General features: G+C 35.0%; 1 long non-coding RNA gene across 1 annotated transcript; it reads left to right on the top strand.

Annotated features, from left to right (window-relative positions):
- The first annotated feature begins 9,007 nt into the window (after positions 1-9,007).
- LOC144650287 (uncharacterized) lies at positions 9,008-12,074 on the top strand. Its single transcript, XR_013570074.1, has 5 exons — positions 9,008-9,091; positions 9,227-9,314; positions 9,945-9,997; positions 10,801-10,871; positions 11,936-12,074. It is a non-coding gene; the product is annotated as an uncharacterized LOC144650287 (long non-coding RNA).
- Positions 12,075-12,155: the final 81 nt, after the last annotated feature.

The following is a 12,155-nucleotide window of genomic DNA, read 5'->3' as shown; positions in this document are numbered from 1 at the left end:
ACACAAATTGCGCTAATACAACTCCCCATTGTTCTGTTTGAGTGTTGACATGAAGCTTATTGTTTCCGATTTCAAACTGTGACAATAAATTTTTTAGCTCTGCAGCTGCTTGCACTAGCGTCGAAGGCGCCAGCTGTAGCTGGCTTGCGGGCAATCCCCAGAAAATTTTGCAAATTTAGGTTCTCTCAAGTGCCATTTCCTGCATTTTGACATCATTTCTGAGGTGGGATACATTTTCCTTCAATATTAGCTCTTCGGAAAGTAATTTTCATTCTAAAAAAATTCTGAAATGTTCAGAAATGAGTTTGTGCATTTAGACATCTTGAAAATTTGGTTTCTTACAAATGCGCGTGCTTGCTTATCCAAACAACTAACGCTCGTTCTAATTGCGGCGATGACCACGACAAAGATGCAAAGCAAGATTAACATCAATTGACGTAACCGGTGCAAAAGATTACAACTTCTAATTATACTTCCAAAATGTTACAGCTTCCTTCGAACCTCTGATTTTCCTACCCTGTTTAAAACAGAATGTCAATTTTTGATACCCCGTCTAAGACATAAACAAGTAGCTCACTCGTTTTGTTGTAACCATGAATTAAGATAAGTATTAATGCCGAAAGTAAGCAATAAGAAAGAATTTGTGAAAATTCGGCTTGTGGCTAAGTTTTTATAAATTTACAACTCCGCAAGCTTTATAAGCCTATGCTGTTTGGCATTGGTCAATGTAAAGATACACCGTTTAAGACAAAAAGGGGAAAAATATATACCATATTAAAGACAAAAAAGCCTGAAAACCATACCCTATTACGTCGCACGTCTCCATTAAGCCGTTATAAGGGAGTGCCCCCCCCCCCCCGGGGGTTGAAAGTTCACTTACCAAAACAACAAAAAAGCAACACACTAAGGAGAAACAGCTTGCTAAAAAACACCAATAATAATCAAACAGAGAAAAACATATATGAACTAACCGTTGTTCATATACCTATTTTTATTATTTGTGCATAATCATACTAAGCGATAATAATCTCATCTTTAAATAGACCGCATGAAATACATCAAAAAGCCACAACCTTTCGCCAAAGGTCTCTAATAATTTTCAGGAAATTTGTGAACTATAAAGGTAAAAACAGCCAACAATTTGTGTGTTGAATGATTTTTCGTCAAAAGCTGTGTTATCTTATAGTGTTAAATTCGATAAACGACATAGCGTGCAAGATGAAACGTTGCGTTGAAATTGCTTTATCTCTTTACTCGTGTAAAGACGTCTGTGAGGACGACATGAGCTTTTGCAATATTGAGTTGTTGATAATCTTTTATGCCGTGTTGCTGTGAATAAAATGCTATCTTGCGGCGTTCCGGTTATCTCAAACTCTACACTTTGCCATGTTCGTAGTTTTAAACATAAGCTGTTCGGTAAAACAAACATATTAGCCGTGTTACAGAACTAAATTTAGCTCTGATATCTTAATTAATCCGCCCTTATTTGTTAAAAGCATGTACCATATGTTTATTGTTTAATGTGCGAGAGAAGGTGGGTACTGCTAGGAATTTTTGATGGCAATGTGCTGGCTCTATCTCCAAATACACAACTAACTACTAGAACTGATGGAATATAATTACTCTGTTTCGTTTATGCACTATAGTCTTGCATTCTTACTGTGCGAGAGTATTTTGCTTTTGTGTTTTACGTGGCGATTTCTTGTTAAGTTAAACTTGAGTTCGAACATAGCATACAAGAAACAAAGCCTATCTCTTCCCCCCCCCCCAACTACTTATACCGTCACTAAGACTCAAACTTGTTCCCAGCCCCTCTTTCTATTTACTCCCTTGTTGTACTGAGAATGACACAATTTTTTTCAGCTAGCGGCCTTGTGTAGTAATGTTTATTAAAAGAATTTTGAAATTTCTGTCTTCTAAAACTACTAAAACTGATGGAATATAATTAGTCTCTTTCGTTTATACGCTGTAGTGTTCTATTCTTACTGCAGGAAAGTATTTTGCTTTTGCGTTCTACGTAGCGATTTCTTGTTAAGTTAAACTTGAGTTCCATGATATCATAAAAGGAAACAAGACAACCCCCACCCCCACCCCTTACTTGTACAGTGCCCCTGACTCAAACTCATTCCCAGGCACTCTTTATATTTACTCTCTTGTTGTTTGGCGAATAAGACTATATATTTTTCAGCGGCGTTGTGTAGTAATGTTTATTAAAAAAAAATTAGAAATGTCTGTCTTGTTTGGTTTTTGCGTTTTATGTGGCGATTTCTTGTTAAGTTAAACTTGAGTTCCACGATACCATACAAAAAACCAAGGCTACCCCTACCCCCACCCCTTACTTGTACGGTGGCCCAGACTCAAACTCGTTCCCAGGCCCTCTTTATATTTACTCTCTTGTTGTTTCCCGAATAACACTATTTTTTTCAGCGGCCTTGTGTAGTAATGTTTATTAAAAGAAATTAGAAATGTCTGTCTTCTAAAACTACTAGAACTGATGGAATATAATTAGTCTCTTTCGTTTATACGCTGTAGTGTTCCATTCTTACTGCACAAAAGTATTTTGCTTTTGCGTTCTACGTGGCGATTTCTTGTTTAGTTAAACTTGAGTTCCATGATACCATACAAGAAACAAAGGCTACCCCTACCCCCACCCCTTACTTGTACGATGGCCCAGACTCAAACTCGTTCCTAGGCCCTCTTTATATTTACTCTCTTGTTGTTTCGCGAATAACACTATTTTTTCAGCGGCCTTGTATAGTAATGTTTATTGAAAGAAATTAGAAATTTCTGTCTTTTAAAACTACTAGAACTGATGGAATATAATTAGTCTCTTTCATTTATACGCTGTAGTGTTCTATTCTTACTGCACGAAAGTATTTTGCTTTTGCGTTCTACGTGGCGATTTCTTGTTAAGTTAAACTTGAGTTCGATGATATAATACAAGAAACAAAGGCTACCCCCACCCCTTACTTGTACGCTGGCCCAGACTCAAACTCTTTCCCAGGCACTCTTTATATTTACTCTTTTGTTGTTTCGCGAATAACACTATTTTTTCAGCGGTGTTGTGTAGTAATGTTTATTAAAAGAAATTAGAAATGTCTGTCTTCTAAAACTACTACAACTAATCGAATATAATTAGTTTCTTTTGTTTATTTGCTGTAGTCTTCCATTCTTACTGCACAAGAGTATTTTGCTTTTGCGTTATAAGTAGCTATTTCTTGTTAAGTTAAACTTGAGTTCGATGATATCACACAAGCGAACAAGCATACCCCCCCCCCCCAGCTTCGTGAAATGAACATAGAATTTTATGCATTCTCTTGTCCTGTCTCCCTGACAACAAGGAACCAAGGAACAAAAAAGAGAGAAAATCTGGAATCGAGGTTGGCTGAGATTGCGCTTTCATCAGAATGAGGTTAATCTCGTCGAAAGATTTTTCAATGCTGCTAGCCGTGAACATCCATTACGTTATTTATGAGTTTGTTCTTCAAAGCACTTTTCATTGTATTGTGAACAGCGTACACGACCTGCGTTTTTACAGAAAATTACTGCAATAGTGTGGAAAAGGTTGGAAAATAGCTACGCAAAATGAACTACAGGTTAGTTATGATCAATTCAGTTTTGCATTCATTACTGCTTGCATTACTAGTAAACAATACGCTATAAGTTTTCAGCTGCAGCGAGAATTTGGCTCTTACTAAGTTGTATTTCTATGCAGTGTCAATGGTTTGCTTTCTAAAAGACGTAGTAACAGATGTTCTTGGTCGTGATGAAGACTTACTTACTGTGCATTAACAAAGCAATGAGTCGAGTAACAAGCAATTTAATGAAGTTTTTGCAAGGTTAGTAATCATCTTATTTTCCTTTTAAAAATACATCATTTTTGATAACATTGTACACGATATAATTACTTGTACTAATATTAAGTTTGAGTCTACGTTTTGATTACCTTAATGAAAAGAAACTAGTAGTTAGATAATTCACTCAATTTAAAATGAGAGAAAATAATAGTTAGATTATTAATTACTATGTTTTGAAATTTTTCAATTTATCACATCTCTGTTCGGTAGTAAAATAACGCCTTGGTATGATTGTAGAATACCCTGCCACTTTTTTGCATAACTAAAATGACTGCCACCGTGGTCCGCAGTCACAACACAAATATAAAAATTTAATGCTGAACTGAATGTTATGCCACTGCGTTCCACGGTGCATGGTCGTACACAAGAAGTATGGTGTTTAACTACGCTGCCACCGCGGTCCGTAGTCAAGTATTCCTTGCCTGCCACCGTGGTCCGTAGTAAAGTATTCCTTGCCTGCCACCGTGGTCTGCAGTCAACTATTCCTTGCCCACCACCGTGGTCCATAGTCCCGTAACATGCCGTAACGAACGCTTGGGACAGAACTTTATCCTGCTATACACTCCGGTTAGCCTACTTTTAGGTTTGGTTAGCCTACTATTTGCTTCGGTTAGCCTGTTTACGGTTAGCTTTCTATAGATGTAAGGGTAACGGTATATATTGTCAACATTTAGCACTCAGGTTAGCCTACTTTCAACTTCGGTTAGCCTACTATTCGCTTTGGTTAGCCTGTTTACGGTTAGCTATCTAAAGATGTGAGGATAACGGTATATGTCGTTGATATTTGAAATTTGATATCATACTCCCAGTAGTCTAGTGGTTATCACACTCATTGGAAAGGCGTCACAATTAGTTAGCTTGCGGTTAGCCTTTATGATAATTTTGTTCAGGATATTTGTTGATTTTAAATCCGCCAAGTGAATATGGACCCTGGTCGCTAGCAATTTTCACGCTATCACTGCAGGAGTGTGGACAACGGTTGCAGCCACATTAAACATTATTAATCAGGTTTTTAATTCTGTACCTGACTACAGACCGCGGTGGCAAGCGACTTAAACACATTCACTACGGGACCGTGGAACGCGATGGCAGGCGATTATAACATTTAAAAGCATTTCTTAGAAAAGACTATGGGACTGCGGACCGCGTTGGCAGGCCAATTACACTCCTTCACCATGGGACTGCAGACCACAGTGGCAGAAGATTACCAGTACTTCGCATTACTTTTAAATCGACCACTACGGGACTGCGTACCGCGGTGGCAGACAAGTTAGACTACTGCACTGCGGACTGCGAACCACGGTGGCAGTGGATTAGCACACTTTGCATTACTTTCGAATCGACCACTGCGGTTCTGTGTACTGCGGTGGCAGGGGATTAAACATGCGAATATAACTTAACAAAAAAAATTCACTGCGCACTGTGGACCGCAGTGGCAGAAGAATAATGTCACGCAATCATGGCGGGGTATTCTACAATTGCTCCAACGCCTTGAGATACTTTACTCAAATTTTAAGTTCATAAATATATTTCTTTCTCGAAACTTAGCAATAGAAAAACTATCATTTTTTGTTCTATTATCTAATTAAAACTTTTTCCATTTTAGCAATGAAGTAAATAAAAGCTTTATGTCATAGATAGTATATCTCTGTCCTCTAAGGAGTTCGAGTTCTTTAATTTTCAATCTTGTCGAGTAGCAATTCATTATCTGCAACAAAAGATATTAAATTACTATTAATTTAAACCAACTGACTAAAGAAGTCTTCGCACCCATTGTCTGAAAGAGGAATCTAGCTTTTTTAAACAATATTATAACTAAAAATTAAGAATGCATAAAAAACAATGTTTCATAGACTAAGAAGCATTTTTCTGATATATAACATAACGGGTTACTACAACCAACCAAACAAATATAAACCATTAATATTAACTTGTTTATCAACTGTTGTGATTAGCCATGGTTGCTCATAGTTACTCATTCATTTCAAGGAAAGAGGCTGTTTGTCACATGTCATTGACAAGCCGTTTGTTCAATAAGCACGAACAGTTGTGATTTTATTCAATTGCATATATTTTTGAAATTATAAAAATAAATAATATTGTAAATAATAACATGAATAGCTGTCAGAGTGATGTGCATGTGATTTTTTATGCAGTTGCATGACACTGTAACACAACGAAATTGTAGGTGCTAAAATGCGCGAAAATAATCGTTGCAAAGTAATATATATTCCATTGTATTGTTCATACTTGCAATTTTGCATCGTGAGCGAGGTCAACTTGTTTCGACTAAATAGATTAGAATCACATTGAAAATTCACGCGCGAAAAATGATTGACATATGCTTTGTCGAGAGTGAAGTCAAACAACTTAACTTCAAATGCTATCACACATGCCGCGAGCGCGTAATATTTAAACAAACTGCTGTCAGTCGGCGAAAGGAAGCGGCGGGTTCTACTCCCACCAAGTGTTTTTGTACGCTATCTCTTACCCAAAATAGAATAACTCAGTTTGTTTACAGTGTCGCAACCGAATTAACAACGCAGACAAGCAAAGGAGGCTTTTTGACAGTTGAGAGAAGACACGTGTTTTTTAATCTATGACTAAATTTTGTCGCGTCTATTTTGCGGTTAGTTCCAATCCTGTTTGCTTAGCTCTTATTTGTTTGTAAGGAAAGCACACCAAAAGTAATTTAGAACTAAAAGCTGTTTGTTCGAAGGTCAAAAGACCCTCGAATAGTTTATACAAAACAGGACAACGTAAGATTCTGACAATTATTGATTCACTGTGTTATTAACTTTGTAGTTTGTAGTTGTTTACTATATCTGTTGTAGGTTTTGTCTTTATAGTTTGTCACAATCTTGAAACACGAATAGAATATGGTGAATACAGCTAGTTTTTTTAAGCGATGACGTCATCGCTTATTGCCATCGCACGATGGGTTCTTTTCTTCTGCTGTCTGTCGCAATCGAACAGAAATAAAGTGTAACTTAACAAGAAATAACCGCAAACAACACAAAACCAAAATACTCCCATACAGTAAGAATGGAACACTACAATGTATAAACGAAAGATATTAATTATAAATGATGGGATCTATTAGATTTAGTAGACAGAAATTTCTAATTCTTATAATATAAAGAGCTGCTGCGAGCAAGAGACCGTTTGACCTTTTTTTAAAAGCTTGCTCTCGCATATCGTATGTCGTTCATCAGATGTCACACTATAATATAACACAATCTCTGTTGAGTCAACATAGGGAAATCTAAAAAAAAATTAAAAATATAAAATAAAATATAACTGTTGTTCAATTGAGCAAATCTACAGAGAAAATGTATTAATTGCATCCTTTGCCTGAAAATTTATAAGTACTGTATTTATTTAAATTGAATCACATCCTAACTGTGCTATTTATACAATCACTAACATTGCTTCTTATTTTTAAAAATGTAAGCTGCAGTTCGATAACAGTCTTTTTCACGCACAAGGTGTCAGCTACTTTTATTAACGATACGTTTTTGATAAATTTCCTCAAAATTATGTAAGACCCCTTGTGAAACGTCATCGCTTCTGCATGCATTGCGTGCCAGTTATTTTACTTGATGGCATATACAAACGTTTGGGAACCGTGCATGAATTTCGAAAGCTATGAATAAATTTTTACTGCGTGGACGCGTAGCCACTTTCCTAGTAAACTTCGAGTGTTAAGGCGTGCGTTTCTTTGGGAAAATCCAAAATTGGATCATTGATCTCAGATCACACGGATACTTTGCTCCCAAAGAAACGAAGAATCCGAAAATGGATTTTTTGCCATGACAACCCCGTAAACACATTTCGCACAGAACATAAAATATCAGCACAAATTTATTTTTCGTCTAATGTATCCTAGCTAAAATAATTTCAGAATACAAAATCTTTTACAAAAATCACTTGTCGAAATAGTTCTTCTTTAGCCTCAAGCACAATGTGGCGAGAAAGCATCTGAGAGCGAAGAATATTTGCGAAATGATAAATGCAAACTTCACTCGTGATAATTTCAAAAGGATACAACTTCCGTAGGCACACGGTGGCTGTTCTAGAAAACCTGTATCCAGTTTAAAATGACACTTCATACTGATCAAGCTACCGTTTCCTTTTATCGTGAAATATTTTTGTATTTTGATCGAAATAACTGCCTGAAAACTTACCGTATGACAGTGTTTACAAAGAGCGAACCTGTATTTTCACAACAAAGACTGCTGGGCCAACGTACTTTTTTCGAATCCTTTCCCAAAGAAACGCACGGATCATGAATCCTAAAAATCCAGATTCAGATATGATCTGATGTATCCACTCGGAGTGTGGATTCTTCAGATCATTGATCCAAGATTAATCCATTTTCAGATATAGGTAAAGAAACGCAAAATCAGTTTTTGGATCAAGAATCCAGATTTGGATTTTTTCCCAAAGAAACGCACCCAAGGTCTCCGCACATGTGGGGACATGTTGCAGGAGCACGTTGCAGCAACATGTAGCAGCGACAAAATCATGTGTTTTTCACCCTGAGGGGAGATGTAGCAGGGACAATTTTGCAGCAGTTTTGTCCCTGCGACATGTTGCACAGATTTCAACTCGTTGGATTGCGTGCAACATGTTGCAGGGACAAAACTGCCACAGCACACACGAGGGGACACGTCGCTGCGACATGTCCCCACTACATTTTCTTGTGTGTGTACACATTGTGATTTTGTAGCTGCTACATGTCCCCACTACATGTCACCCTAGGGCTTAACATTTGGCTTTTTTTTTTATTATTATTATTATTTTTTTTTAATTGATTATCACACATACGTCGATACATTACAATGCAATAAACCTAACAGTTACATTTTTGACTGTTGGTTATACACTTAAGGTACAGTAGTAAAGTAGTAATAATATACATAATAATAGATTACAATGGAGATAGAAAAATGACCTAGAAGGAGTATGGATACTCCATGTACAGTTTTTAACCTAAGTTTTCTACTATGTACTTAGTTAAAATTCTACTTACGAAATCTGTGATGAGAAGAGAATTATTATGCAACTTGTTTGTATAAATAAAATAGCGGGCATATAGCAAGGTGAAATTAATTTTTTTCACTAGCTTCTTATTAGCAAGATTGGAAGAAAAATCAGGACAAGCTATTGCGGCTCATGGAGCATCAACAAGTCTTTGAAGAAGGGGGCCTTGAAGAGCCAATGGAAGAGGAGTAAGTAACTTTTTTTGTAAAATATTACTGCTTGGAATTAAATTATTATTATTATCATAATTCCTGTTTTGTTTTAATAAATTCAAATTTTATTTGTCAAACTATTAATATTGTTTTTCTTTCCTATTTTTATAGGCCGTCCTCAAACGACAGGGCTCCTGTAGAGCAAGGGGTGCCTCATTAGAGCTCCCCTTGCTCTAATCTGTAAATATACGTTGCAATCGTAAGTGTTGGAATTCTATATTTTAATAAATGTTTTAAAACTTGGATAACAAACACAATATTTACAATATTTTGACATACAGAATAATTTGTATTCTTAACACTCAAAATTTATTTTTTATTTCAGCAAAAACTAAATTTCTAATAGCATTTCAAAAACTACCTGCTGTTAATCTAAAAACCTGCAATAAATTCTATATTAAGACTGTAAAATATATTTGTTGCATAAAAATGAAATAAATTTAATTACTACAATGTAAGAAAAGCTTGTAGCACTAAAAACCTGAAGTATTTTCACTATAAGTATACAAGTTCATAATACATAGATTTCTTACTTCTTGGCATGGAGAGTTTGAGATAACATATCCTTGCCTGAAGATATATTTAGGAAGGAATCGCAGGCAGATCATTTCTTGCATTGAAAATTTCTGTAATTCGTCAGTAAGTTGGGAATTTCAGCGTATTTAAGAAAAGAGTAAAGTAAATAATAGAGTAAGATCCACTTTTAGCCTTAGCTAAATATATTTAATAAATTGTTTAATAGCAAAATCGCTGTAACTGCTTTAATCAAAGTAAAGTTCTTAAAAATTAAGAGTTCTCTCAAAATGACAAATTCTTTTATCTCTTGCAGTTATATTTAATAAAATCGTTACTGTTACTGGACGGGAAGGCTCCAAACATCTGGTAAGAATAATATCTAAATTTCTAATTCATATTTTAAGTAATTTTGCTTAGTTACAAATGAAAGAGTATGGATTTAATAAAAAAAATTATAATCAAAAAAAAAATTATAATCAATCATTATAATCTACGACATAACTAAAGTTTAAATATAGTTAGTATCAAGTTATCTGACGTAATACCTAACTATAGTTAGTGCTTTCAGTCGTCTTTGCTGTTACACCAATGCAGTTAACTATAGTTACTTCTGCTTAGCTTTTGAATAATTTCTAATTTAAATTAATTCATGACAGCCCTTGTTGTTGATCTGTCTCTATAGTTGTTACTCTATTTTGTTCTATTTTCCACGGTATCTCGGCGTTGAAGAAAACAAAATGAAGTAAGCATGCTAGAAGCAGAAAAATTAAAGCTTTATTTTCCCTTACATTGGTGATATGTAATTTCTTAGCATGTTGTTTTTCTTTTTTTCCTTCCCTACACGCTTTGTTTTGCATATTTTTGTTCATCTCGTATATGCGAAAAGAATTGTCGCATTCTGATTAGTTTTTCGTTCGTAAACTTAAGACTAACCAATGAACCCTGCTTGGGAATAACTATAGTTAGTGTGTATTGGTTTGCATCAGCGAGGCCTACATTTTCTAACTATAGTTGGGGCGAACAGAGAAGTGGTTACATTACAGAAATAGCTAACTATAGTTAACGCTGTATATGACAAAAATAAATTATTTCATATAAAAACTATAAATAGTCAATATATATAAAATAGAGAAAAATTTAGTAAAGATTTTTAATTTCTACACTTCCAGAAGGCCTTCCCGTCCAGCCAAGTTGCTGTTTTAAAAAGGGAAAAACAAAGGAAAACAAAGGAGAAGAGATTGTAAGTATAAAATTTGCAAAACCAAAATATAATAAAATAAATAAAACTAGTAATTGTTCTCGCAAAGCTGCCTCTGCCTTTTTATATTTTGTTTCACAGCAATAATCTAAGATCAGAGAACTCTTTTTGTTCGCTTTTAATTATTGACGCCGATGGATGACACAATTAGGCTTCTTTTTTACTAGGCCATGTATGTCATGACATTTATATTGTTTGCTGCAGAATTTCTTGTTGTGTGATACCGTTGCGTTCTAAAAAAATTCAAAAGTTCATTTCAAATATATTACCTACCGGAAATAACAAATAACACATTGTTTGTGGTGACAAATCAAAAGCTTATTCCTATGCTTATAACATTCAAAATGAACTTACAATAATTTCCAGGCCACAAAGACTAACAATTTCAGGAGTAACAAAATATGGCACATTCAAAGATTTGACAAAACAATTTTTCATCCCAATTTAACCACTCTTTGCATCAAATAAACTGACAGTTTGTTAGAAAAACGAATTACCTTGTATTGCATGACAAAGTTCACGCTTTTATTTATTACCTGTATACGATTTTCAGTTGTCTTCACGATGTTTAGTCGCTAACTAAGCAGGATAACAAACTCTTCATCCTTGGATGATACGCCTGTTATGCATTCCATGTCATTTTCGGTATAATTTCAATTTCAGATACATCTTTTAACTATTTCTTAAAGCAACAGATGTTTCTTGTGATCACAGTGCGACGGCTATTTTTATCCTTTCCAGCACAGACTCTCATTGCGCCTGTACCAGCATTACAGCAATCCTTTGCAAGTATTAGAGAAATCCTTTGCAACCATTTGGGCAATCCTTTGCGACCCGCTTTGACCAAAATACAGTGATTTTTTTCTCGTACCCTTCACTAAATGCACAAATTTTACCTACTTAGCCCTACTACACGCAGTGAATTCTAAGTCTTCTAAGATACCTCCTCATGTTTCAGCCCCTGGGCCGGAATACTGTGGGGGCAATAAAATGAAATCCTAATATAGATTAATACATTCCATATCATTTCCTTTTCTTTTCTACAGATTGATGACAAAAAAAAAGAAAGTTCTATTTTTTATTTTATTTTTTTAATATATTTTTTTGATTTGTATATATATAATAAAAATTTTATAATATTTAATATTTCTGTTTCTTTGCTTTTTTCATTTTTGTAAATATATATTTATTAAAATTTGTGTCATTTATAACAGTGTAATGATGATTCATATGTAAGTAACACCTAGGGTTTAAGTGCTCAAACTC

The sequence above is a fragment of the Oculina patagonica genome, chromosome 4 (genome assembly GCF_052425735.1).
Source record: "Oculina patagonica isolate OP01 chromosome 4, crgOcupat, whole genome shotgun sequence".
In the NCBI taxonomy this organism is placed as follows: Eukaryota; Metazoa; Cnidaria; class Anthozoa; order Scleractinia; family Oculinidae; genus Oculina; species Oculina patagonica.
This window is presented reverse-complemented; position numbering and strand designations above follow the sequence as displayed.